This window comes from Hesperophylax consimilis, chromosome 4, assembly GCF_061612785.1.
Source record: "Hesperophylax consimilis isolate HC1 chromosome 4, BYU_Hcon_1.0, whole genome shotgun sequence".
In the NCBI taxonomy this organism is placed as follows: Eukaryota; Metazoa; Arthropoda; class Insecta; order Trichoptera; family Limnephilidae; genus Hesperophylax; species Hesperophylax consimilis.
Genome location: NC_142839.1, coordinates 37,786,841 through 37,799,698, shown reverse-complemented (window position 1 = coordinate 37,799,698; position 12,858 = coordinate 37,786,841). Strand labels below are relative to the sequence as shown.

The following is a 12,858-nucleotide window of genomic DNA, read 5'->3' as shown; positions in this document are numbered from 1 at the left end:
CATTATACATGTATATGTTTTGAAAATGTACCATGTTTTATGTTTTTCTTTTTAATATTCGTGAGCAACAGATTCACTTGCACGAACATTTTAGAAAAATATTAGAAGGTAATAAAATATAACCAAAATTATTATAAGCCAATGATGTAATAAATTATACACAAAGTAAAAATAACAAAAGAGGAAGAAAATGTTTGGTGAAATTCGGGAATTTATTTGTGGGGAATATATCCGAAACGGGGAAAATTGTGGGAATTTTCATGTAAACGGTGAAATCCCCATGAGGTTGTCCTCCTACAACAAACATTCTCAGACTTACTCCTTACATAGAACATGCCGACGAAGACAGAAATCTTAGAAAATAACAAACATTACCGAAGAAATAAGCTGTCAAAATGTTGATATTTGCATGATTTAATTCCATCTGGGTAACAGCGGTTTTCGTGTGAAAGCAAATGAATAAAAATGAAATATGAACCCAAACCTTATTTTCACAAATCTAACACGAACATAACATAGAGCGTGAATTTTGAACTAAATCTAAAAATTTCGGAATTTAGTTAAAATTTAAATAACCCAATATTAGATAACTACCACAGACCCGTGATAAATCACAGGATAGTCTGAATTCTTAACAAATCAGTTTTAATTTTGATTAAATTACTATAGATGGCTACTTTAACTGAACTGTTTGTCTGAATTCATAGCAGAATCAATTAAAATTTCAAAAAAAAAACTTAAATTAAGCATATTTGAGTTAATAAAATTGAACGAGAGTTACGCGTTAGTTAGTTAGAATTTTTGATAATGGGTTGAGATCGAAAAATAAAACAGTGGGTTGTAACTTTGGAAACAATGTTAAAATCCTTCTACGTGTGATAGTACGCCGCAGGTATCTACTTATTGAGTGCAAAACTTCTGTGGTGGAACGAGCAAAAAGTCTATACCTCAAACACGTGACTATTTCAGGAGACGGTCGTAACGGACCACGGAAAGGAGCAATGCGATGCAACACACAAATAACAACGGATCACACTAAAGTTACCCATGACTTCATTACAAATAGTCCCTACACCGCAAGGACAAGGGATAATAATGGAGATCTTAGTATATCATCATCGTGCATTTAAGAGCAACCTCCATGGTTATACGAACTCTGCGATAATGTTTTTGTTATTTTAAAATCTCCGCATTTTTTGAGAACGCAACTCAAGGCGTTGAGTCAAACTTCTTGCCACTATGCCACAGAGCTTGTCAATGTGATTCATTTACAGACGATTCAGTTTATAAGTGGATACGAGTCATAACATTGCAATGCTATCTTTGAACTGCACATACAAAAAAACACTGTCCTTCGTTAAACTTAAACCCAATCAAAGTATTTAATTCCGAAACGTTGTAATATTATATTGATATTTATATAATATTTCGAATTGACCGCCGCAAAAAGTAAAAAATTATGTTCTTGAGCGATCTGTTCAATTAGTTTCTAAACATTATACAATAAATTAGCCCTTCAGTTTAGAATATTATGTCTATTCGACAACCTGCAATAACACAAAAACACAGATGTTGCTAATGGACGCCTACTCAAAAGATGTTTCAGAAACATGGCAGAAGAAAAAGAATTCAATAAAAATGAGTTTGATACATTATTTTATATAGGGACGACGAGAAAATAAAAAAGAAGTAAAATAGGGTTACCATAATATCCCGTATTTACAGAACTGTTACTGTATTTTACACTTCATCGTGTTCGTTCGTTACGTTTATGTCCTATATTTTCATGGATAGTATGGAAAACGCAAAAATGCTAAATATGTAATAATGTATACATAAAATGATATCTGTATTAACCGGGAAGAAGTTGACAAGTCGTATTTTTGTCAAAATCTATTTACAGGGTATTTTGCACAATCAGGTTTCGAACTGACTGCATATCCATCGGTAGAAAACTAGCGACGTTATTGATATGTGTAGTTTTAGGCATCTTTCTGATTGATTTAAGAATAGGTAAGAATTATAACTTTTAAAATAATTTGATAAGTATTCAAGAAAAATCTTTAAAAACAGTTCAAATAATATAGTATACCAATTATTTTTTTGTACAACTAAAAGCCATATTTTGTAAAAACTAATATAGCATAAAATCGCTCCCTGAAAAGTTGCTTCTCGTATAGTGTCCAACTTCTTCCTAGTTGGTTAACATCACACGAGGAAAGGCATATCATATGATCGGAGTAATGGTATATTATTTATATTTTGTCATCCTTGTCCTTTTATAATGGAATTTTTTTTCTTCTCTCTGGAACTTTTTAAATTAATGGTTTATTATGTTTTGTTTACAATCAAATATCAACATATGGTCACCCTACATTATGCTATAAGGAATTGGCTGGAATTCGCTTCATAGGTACCATGTAGGTACCCAATTTTTAGAAACATTAAAAATATTGTTCTCTCAATATATAATCTTTCTGTTATTTTTATCATTTTGTAAAATTGTTAACCTCAACACAGGCTTGTCCTAGTGAGGTTAAAAATTCTAACGTAAAAAAGATACAATGTAAACCATGGTGTTGAACTAAGAGTATGGATATTAAATAGTTCCATGGTGCTAAAAAATTAAGTTTCAGAATAAACTGATGTCTTCAATTAATTAATACGTTAGAGTTAGAACGTTTTATTCATAGACATATGAATATTAGTAGACCTGCCCTAAGTGATTAAAAGCGTATTATCCCCACTCCCCATACCGGTTCCATTGAGCCGGCTGGGCTCGCGTATGGCCTCAAATGAAATTTGAAAACGTGACGTCATCATTCTTGTGCGAACTATGGTCGAGGCATCATCGGTTCATTTTACGAAATAACACGGCAAAATTTTGACTTGTACTATGAAAACTGGTAAAAATAGATGTGAAAAAAGAGAATAAACCCAATTGTCGTATTACATTCCATATATAAGCATTATTTTACTTTATTTTAAGCATATTCACATCGTATAATATGAATCAGTTGTTACTATCACATCGAGAAACGTCTGGACGCGAAACACAAAGCTGGTTGGTTGCTGGGAAGTAAATTATGAACATTTATAAAAGTGTCTTAACTAAATACTCTGAAACTAACTACGACTCTGAAAATAGAAGCTGCCTTACTTTGCCGAATTTGGACTTCGCAAATTTGTTCATAACGTGGCGAGTAATTTGCGCTCCCATGTAAAAATGTCTATTCATTCAAAGCAGATTTTACTTTTAAGAAGTAAATGGTGATATTATAATGCGAGATGCCTATTTACTGTCAGATTGATTTATTGACGAATCACAGTCAGCTTCACTCCCTTCGTTCTTCAACAGTTGATTTTACCCCTCGCCCATATCTTCTCGTCTATTAATTCCTATGTCTGTGGTTTTATTCCACAATTCTTGGAAAAAAAAAACTGTTGTTCAGAAACAAAAAACGAAAACATACCTAGTTGGAAAAATGAAATGGGGGGTCAGTCACATCAGCAGCAAATTACGACTGGAGTATCTACTTACCAAACAAAACTCAAGTCCATCCCCAATTCATCACTGTCCCGCATCTTTGCTGGAGATTTATGGCAACCCTAACTAAGAAGGACTACAATGAAAAATGAAATAAACGTAGGTACCCACATTAACTCCGCAGTGGTAGATATGCGAGTTTAAGAAAAACGACAGTCGTAAAGCAGATATACGATTTGGGATAAAATGCGATGCCGCAAATAAAAACTTAACACCGCACTTTGGCGCTGTAAAATAACCTAGCAGCGAGGAAATATCTTACTAAGATGAAAAATTGTACCGTTGTATGAAAAGCCTTATTTAAAACTGACTAACGTACCCGACTGCGCAGCCATTTTCTTCAGAGTTGTATAAAATTCATCGGAAAATATATTTATGAATAATTGAATATCGAATAATCATCCACTGGAGCGATTGGTGTCATATTATATACTCGTATACCATATTATTTAATTAATAGGATTTCTCAAATTATTTATATGTATGTATGAATGTGAATGAGACAAGGAGTGTGTGTCAGAAACCGAGATGTTTGGCGGTCCGTCCTCTCTGCCTACCCCTTCGGGGGAACGGCGTGGTGGTTAGTTAGTTATTAATATGAACATACGAAACTGCTTACTGCGATTTAAAGCCAACGAATCCACCTATATTTCGCCGTTTATCCCATATGTTTAGGTTCTATAAATATGGCACATAGGTTCTATAAATATGCCGCAAAGTGGCAAAATATGCCTAAAAATCACTCCAATTGTTACGAATGTTGGTATAATCTTTGTGGAAAATGGAAAAATCGAAGAATTTTTACAAATAGTTTGCATTTTTAAATAATCTAGCGAATGAATGAAGAATGGAGTGTAAGAAAAATATATGACGTAAATGGTAGAAGAAGTTAGGGATGCCCGAGGAAGACATGGCACAATCAAGTGAACCAAATACTTGAGTTGGGCCAATATAAAGAGTTAGAATAACAGAAAAGTATGTATGAGACGATGTATTAATGTGAATGAGGCAAGGAGTGAGTGCCAAGATCGAGTTGTTGGGTGATCTGTCCTCTTTGCCTAATATTAGTTAGTTAGTTCTAATTGAATTTCACTTTTGTTTTCGTGAATTAATGAATGCAAATCTTGAAAGTGGAAAGCTCGTCCGATCGAGCTGAAACTCAGCAGATATACTCCTTGTCTCTCAACTTTTGGTGGCAATCACGTACACACACGCGGTATTTGCGCATTTCTCTGAAGTCAGATGAAAGTACTGTATGAGGCTATCTCTGGAATCATAAGGTTGGCCATTCTATCCTTACACACAGATATACTACTATTTATTTGTATTTTTTTGCCTCATTTTTAATGTCAGTGCCATACAAATTTTTCTTAAAAAAATGATAACTCCTTCATTTGTACACGCAATTGCTTCGTACGAAATTTTATAGCATAGTAATGATCAGCAGAATCCATTTCTAGCCAAAAAAAATACCCTTGAAAATTCAAGTCTCTATGTCTATGAAAGGCGATTTTCAGCCCACTGAGCAGCGTCTACTTCTTCCATTAGCTTTAAAATATTTAAAAATTGGATTTGCCATAATTCCACTGGCTCCAAACGGTTAGGACTTTTGTGCAGTACCACATTAAATAAAGCTATTTTACTATGGTTTCTAGAGCAAACAGGGTTTATTTAGAGTATGACAATAGGATAATGCGTGATGTAAGGTAAAATGGTTTTAAATTGTAATAATGGCTTCCAATTTTGCCGAAAACAATAATTCAACGATGTTTCAAAGAACAATATCGTTTTCTTACAGTTGCGTTCTGGTGCAGTATTGCAGTTTTCAGTGCAGCAGAGGCATTGCACTCTTGTGCCCTGGCGTGGGCAGTCAGCCAGCCCCCATCCCCACCCCCCATCCTTCAAGAGGGAGGGGGGGGGGGAATTTAACAATAAGCGCTACCTGAAGAAATAGGTGAGGCATGAAGTTGAAGAATGCAATTCAGAATCTGTCTGAAAAAATGTGTACAGTTAGTTTCCTGCGTATTGTGCTCGTAATAAGGAAACTGTAAGTCATATTCTTTGTGTTCGTGTGTTCATCTCCAATCTGAGGTTGGATAACATCATACACACATATGGGTTGCAAATCCAGATTTTATGATTTCTTAAAACTCAAAATCCGGAATTTAGGAAAAATAAAATCTAAAATCATATATCCGTAATTTGTCTTATGTATGTATGTAGTTTACATATTAAAATATATTAGTCTCCCACCCTAATAAATTTAAAAAAAGTTTAATTATTTTCTGTGTATGCCCCGGTCTGCATGAAGTTAATGTCTGAGTTGGGTTAACAACCTTATCATTGCAAAATAGTTTTGTCTTTGAATAATTATTGTTTATATCCTAAGAAGGCATTGCATACATGTTAGCCTATTTGATGAGTTCATTTCATCGAACTAGATAAATCTATCCCCTTGAACTGTCAAGTAAATGCACTATCCCGGAATATTATGTCTAGATGCAATCAATCATCTCTGTCTATGCATCTCGTCTGTGAAAACCCAACAATTCATAATACATTGAATTGGGGGTCTAGCAACCTCGTTTTCCAATTATTTTTGTGTGAACGAACGAGAGCCTCAATTGCACGGATCCAGTGGAACTATGACATTCCCGGGAATGTTGTGAGGATAAAGGTGAGGAAAGGAGGAAATGGTTACAAAGTACCTGCCTATTAAGGACCCGTAGTAAGCGTTCAAAGATGGTTTGAAAGGGAGATATGTAAATACGAATGTTAGAGGGAGCGGGCTAATATTGAAAAACGATAATAGTTAAGCGAAAATGGTGAAAATATTTAATAAAACACGACTCGTTTGAAATAGACATAGACATATGAATATTAGTAGACCTGCCCTAAGTGATTAAAAGCGTATTATCCCCACTCCCCATACCGGTTCCATTGGAGCCGGCTGGGCTCGCGTATGGCCTCAAGTGAAATTTGAAAACGTGACGTCATCATTCTTGTGCGAACTATGGTCGAGGCATCATCGGTTCATTTTACGAAATAACACGGCAAAATGTTGACTTGTGATATGAAAACTTGTAAAAATAGATGTGAAAAAGAGAATAAACCCAATTGTATTACATTCCATAAGTAAGCATTATTTTACTTTATTTTAAGCTTATTCACACCGTATTATATGGATCAGTTTTAGAAACATATACTATCACATCACAATGTAGCGATTCTCAAGTGTGCTCATCGTTGTTTACTGGGGTAAGTAAATTATGAAACATTTGTAAAAGTGTCTTAACTAAATACTCTGAAACTAACTACGACTCTGCAAACAGAAGAAATTTACTTTGCCGAATTTGGACTTCGCAAATTAGTTCATAACGTGGCGAGTAATTTGCGCTCCCATGTAAAAATGTCTATTCATTCAAAAGCAGATTTTACTTTTAAGAACTAAATGGTGATATTATAATGCGAGATGCCTATTTACTGTCAGATTGATTTATTGACGAATCACAGTCAGCTTAACCCCCTTCGTTCTTCAACAGTTGATTTTACCCCTCGCCATTATCTTCTCGTCTATTAATTCCTATGTCTGTGGGTATGCGCGGGCTTAAGCTTATTAAACACAGCTGGAATGGCCCGTCTCTCAAAATGGCGATAAGAGTAGATATATATTATCAATCCGTAAATAAATGTAAAAAACCGATAAAAAAAAAACAATATTTGATTTACTTTTGAGAATCCCGGTCCTTTCAAACTTCCTGCATCCTTTCTCCACCCTCTCCTCCCTATCACCAACATTGGGAGAAGCAGTCACACTTGCAAGTGCGACTCATACGAATACGATAGAAACGGAAACCTCTTTATGTCGTCGTTTCGACCTTTGGAAGTAGCTTTAAAAATTCCGGTTTAGAAGATGTAGATAGGTGCCTACATCTTTATGTTTCCTACATTATGTAGTACTTTCGTGCGCAAGGACAAGGATACAAGGGACTGTACAGGACATATACCCACATATGAACAGATATGCGCTTATAAAAATACTCTGTCCTTCGTTGTGGTCTTGACCCAAAGGCTAATACAAAGAGGCAACGAAGCAATATAGATTGTAACAGATTGTAAAAAGAAGTAAACAAAAAGAGGAAGGCGTAAAATCGTAGGGAGAGTTCCTCACTTTTGTAATTCGTACCATAATATTATTTAAGAGGAAGCTACAAGCCAAAATATGTGTATATTCTTGGTATACCTTATATTGTAGGTAATAGGTTTAAAAATCGCTTGACAAACTGAGCCTAGAAACGTTCGATTTAAAACACAAAGCTGGTTTTTATTAAATTTGTAAATAATTTTATAAGAAAGCAATAAAGTTAATCAAGTGAAACTGTCACAGATAATCTTAGCTATTATACTGTATTTCTTAAAAGCTGTTTCCTTTATGCGTTCATACATTTCTATTGAAAAATATATTTTTTAGTACTTTACATTTATATTTTTTATTGAGTTACTAAAAATAGGATAATATAGGATATCGAAACGATAGGAAAACCTTCAATTTATCTAAAGCATATTTTTTGGTATCCATAATGTACACCAATTCGTTATAAAGATTAATCAAAATAGTGATTTGGCATTATGCTTCGCCTTAATAATAATGAAAACTTTTGTTCTTGCCATTGGCGATTTAGAAACTATCATAATAATTAACGAAAATTATATATACGGGCGTTTATAAATCATAACTAGGTGAAAAGGACTTGGAAACTTTAAATATTAGTTAAATAACCGAAAAAATATCTAATTTTTTTAATTCACAAAAAGAAAACATAATTTTTAACTAAGTATTAATATTATAATAAATTTTGCATTAAGACGGCAAAAATCTGAGTCTTTTTCTAGCCAGTGACAAACAGATTGTAGTCAATGTTTATGTTTGTTTTTGACTAGTAAAGTCATCCGATAGTTTACATACACATCCTTTAGGTATGAATTGATGGCAGCTAAAGTGAACGCATTTGAAATTGTAAATACTTTTCAACATAAAGCCCAATACTTGGGTCTAATGATAAATATTTGACTAATTATTTATGCATCGCAATAAAAAACATATAATCATAATAGGGTATTTCATATAATTTGATAAGCAGAAAATAGATAATTATGATATATTATAATGATATGACATCACCTGTGCAAAAGTTGTGATAAAATTATTATTTCCAACGGAAGATGATCAGCGTACGATGATGATTCACTACAATGTTTAACTTGCAACGATAATGATAAACCAGAATGACTATTGTTATATTGGTTGATGTTGTCTTCATGAGAACGGAGCGCTTCTTAAATTCGTATTTGTGTATACGGAACGAGTTACCGGCGTTTGTTTTTCCTCCTTCATATAATCCGGGCCCCTTCCTACAGCACCTACCTTAACTCGCCTCTCAAGGCTGCCCAACCGGGAAGCGACATAGTTCCCCTGCCTTTACAATGTACATACAGGGGCGCGATCTTGTGAGGTGTATGGGTGTTGTTTCGGGTAAAGCGAGATGTTTTTTTATCATAAAAAACAATTTTTGATGATGGCATGAAACTTTGTAAGGTAAGTATCACAAATTCACAGATTTTTACTTGAGTTAGAGATCCCTTGGGGTATGTTTATTCTTTATTCTACAGCTTGACGGTGGCTTCATTCAATTGAACAAAATATTCATGTTAGAGAGCACCCTTTCACCAAAAGTGTACCTAATAATCCGTAAATCTTCTTCGAATTTGGATAAAAAAAACAGGCGTATAACATAATTACAAACCCGTCGTGACCTTGGGTGGGCGTGAGAATGTACCTTTACCGGGACTTTATCCCTATCAAAATAAGGATGATAGCGTGATTATCAATGTGAAGGAGCAAATCATCCTCTTGAATTTTGATTCTAACCTTAATCTACTTACTACTAAACGGGTAGGTACTCGAAACATTCACACTAGAAGTATGCATAAATCTGTTCGACAAGAATCGAATTAGAGAAAGTTTACCCAGGATAAATAAATGGCAGATGCAGACTGTTCGGACAGGAAGATTGTTGCAAAGATAACCCAATTTGCGTGAATAAATTAATAATAAATAGATCTATTCCATAACTATCTTTAAAATTATTTGGCTGCAGTCTATTTACCTGTGTGCTGAATCTGACAAACGATGAAAATTTCTTGAAAGCAGAGTGCTTTCTTCAAAAGTTTCATCCAACTTTTTGTCGATAATAATCCAGGATCAATAGACTTATCTGATAAATCGAATACACCACTCAACACATATAATAAACGATTTTTACAGCTATATCTATCGACAGTTTGTCAACTTCTCAAGAATTATTATTTTGAAAACAAAATAACAGGAGCTCACAAAGTAGAAACACATGTTATGTTTGGAACTGTTTCCAATGAAATTGAATTTTCAAAAAAATGCTAGAATACTGCATTAGTACTCACGTAAGGTATTTCTTCAGATTCAGATTCGGAGCACTCAATGTGAGAAACTATGTTAAATTAACAAACCAACGGATATTCGCAAACCTTATAAAGTTTTTTAAAACACTGTGACGTATTTGTGCAACTGCTTGCAGCTTCTGCCTGAAGTTTCTTCAGAGCCAACAATAACAATATTCCTGTAATCTGATTGGTCGCTGGTTCAAAATCCTGGCATCGGATTGGTGGAAAAACTAAATGTGCATTACTTCTGCGCATGCGCTTGAGTGGGCGGAAGATTTAAAAACCAACGTTGAATTATTTGAATTTAAATTTATTAATTTGTTTGAAAAAACAGAATGATTATATTTTTCTACCAGTGTTTTTTATGTCTCGGAAAAATCTTTAAAATGTGGGTAGCGAAATTCCAAGAGAAATAATAGAAAAGTACATAAAATGTATGAATGTGAACCAAAGGGTGTGTGCCGAAACAGTTTTATGGCGGTCCATCCTCTCTGCCTACCCTTGGGGTTATTTAGATTTTTAGCTACCTAGGTTATTTATTTTAATTTTGTTCAGTTAATCGTTAATCAGACTGACACTACTTCAAATAATAACACAAAACAGCGATGATATCATTCTTAAATGAAAAATCCGTGAAATGGCGAATGACGACATTACTCGACATTTGAATTTAAAGTTGATAAACACGTATTTCAAATAAAAATCACGCAAATAACGGCCATCATATTAAAGTGACTTTTCATATACGGTGCTACAAATATGATCCATTGTCATTATTTTGAATAATAAATAATGACCGTAGCCATTATTCTATTGAAAAGATTTTTTAACTCTCTAATAAGTCATCCGCCTGCAAATATATAACAGCTGTTGTCATTGTTTGGTTCTTCCAACTTCCAACGAATCCAACGGATTTAGTGACCTTGCAATGTCAAATCAATAATAAACTCGTTTTTAACGGAAATCATTTGAATTAATGTCACTGTAGAATATTACAGTCTTTGTTATGCAGGTAAAATTATTGCGTCTTAGGTAGGTACCGAAGAATTGCTGTCATTATCATAAAAAAATATTATCAAGTTGCCACGTTAGGTGGTGTAATTATTTTAGGAATGTTTTGAAATGAATTGGATCTGGCAAAGATCCTTTACTAGGTTGGATTACAGCATAGCTCATCATCGATTTTGGATAAAAACTCATTCATTGCGAAATACATAGCTGAAGGTCTTCATGTGTTGTCATTACAGTGTAATCCATAAATAAACTACTCACAATCTAACCAATCTTATTGGCGTTAAGAACCTAATAAATGAAAATTCTATCTCTGGGTTTGTAACTCCGGTTCAATGAACTCAAGAACTGGGATTTGATTTTATTTTCAAAATTGCAACCGATTGTGGGAAAGAATCATAAAAGCGATAAAGTAGGTACTTAACAAACTTATTTAATTTTTATTTATTATAAATCTATATTTGAAATGCGAATCTCATTTATTCCGAAAACAAATTCTGATCGTTTTCCGAGGCGAATATTTTTTTTATAAACGCTTTTACTTTGCAAATCCTACAATTATAATATCCAATGATTTCCGTTACGTTTGCGCTAGTGCTTAGCTAAATAAATTTTTGATATTAGTGACCGCCTTCTTCGTATGGTGGAGGAGGTCAGTGGAAGTCTAAATGGGATGCACGGATTATTAAGCTAGTCAACCACGCTGGTAGTCACTTGGTTCAGCATAGATGTGTCTTTGGGAAACTGATGAAGGGGACATCCTTCTCTTGTGTTCTGTTGGTATACGTCAAGCGGCAAAAAAAAATCAGAGGAGTGATTCCAGGATAACGATTAGGAATTGTCCTTAACCTTAAAATTAACAACTTTTTTGCTAACTGTGATTTCAGTTTTCTCGGATGACAACAAAACTTACTTCAGATTTGTTCTACGATATCCGTACAGTGCTAGGGTTTCCAATCCCACGGGATTTCAACAATATTTCATCCTCCATATTTTCATGTGTGGGATTGAAAAATATACAATATTTATACCAAAAATATCCCGTTTACATAAATAAGCGGTGGTCAATCTTTGACAGTGAAAGAAGAATTGAACTTGATGTTAGGAAGAGAGGATAGAACTGCATTGCAAACTGGGAAACTTCAAGACCTGGAATCGATTTTGAAGAAAAACGTGTCCCTTTTGAGAATGGAGGTGTCAGAGGTAGATAACTTCAGTTAACACACACTTCTTGATGACAGTCCAACTAACGTGGAAGTAGACAAGAGTGTCTTCGGCTGCTGGGCTTCCGTGCACAAACATCTGTTCACATACCGGTAACAGGGCTCTCCATAGTCTTATGTTTTTTACAATCTCTTATTTTTTTATCAAGTCTTCTTAAAATATTTATTATGTCACCTTTTCAATACTTTTTTATAATATTACTAGTACCTACCAAAAATGATTGTTAAAAAAGTCCAATAAAATGATTTTCAATATCACTTTTTTATATGACTTTTTTATAATAAACTAGAATCAAAGATAATTGATACCAAATAATAAACAAAATGTTTATGAAATATTGACATTATTTCAATTTATTGCCCCTTAATAAAAATAATGCAAAAAATCAAGCAAATCCCGCTGGATACCTAAATTCTATCCCCCAATCCTGAAGTATTACAAAATGATGAGGGATTTTCATATCCTAGTGATGATTTTTTTCTTTTTATGTGATCAGTTTTGTGAAATAAAATAAAATAACAGTAATGGATAGTGAAATATGTATGTATTACAATATATTTTTATGTACAACTATACACAGTAAGTCGGCATTCATG

The 12,858-nt window shown here is 33.9% G+C and overlaps 1 protein-coding gene across 1 annotated transcript in view; it reads right to left on the bottom strand.

Moving 5' to 3' along the window:
* stai (stathmin) overlaps nucleotides 1-10,162 on the bottom strand; it is a 107,896-nt gene extending 97,734 nt beyond the window's left edge. The window contains exon 1 of the mRNA XM_089630918.1: nucleotides 10,028-10,162. The gene's annotated coding sequence lies outside the window, so the exon portion shown is untranslated. The remainder of the gene's footprint in view (nucleotides 1-10,027) is intronic.
* Between the last annotated feature and the right edge of the window lie 2,696 nt (nucleotides 10,163-12,858).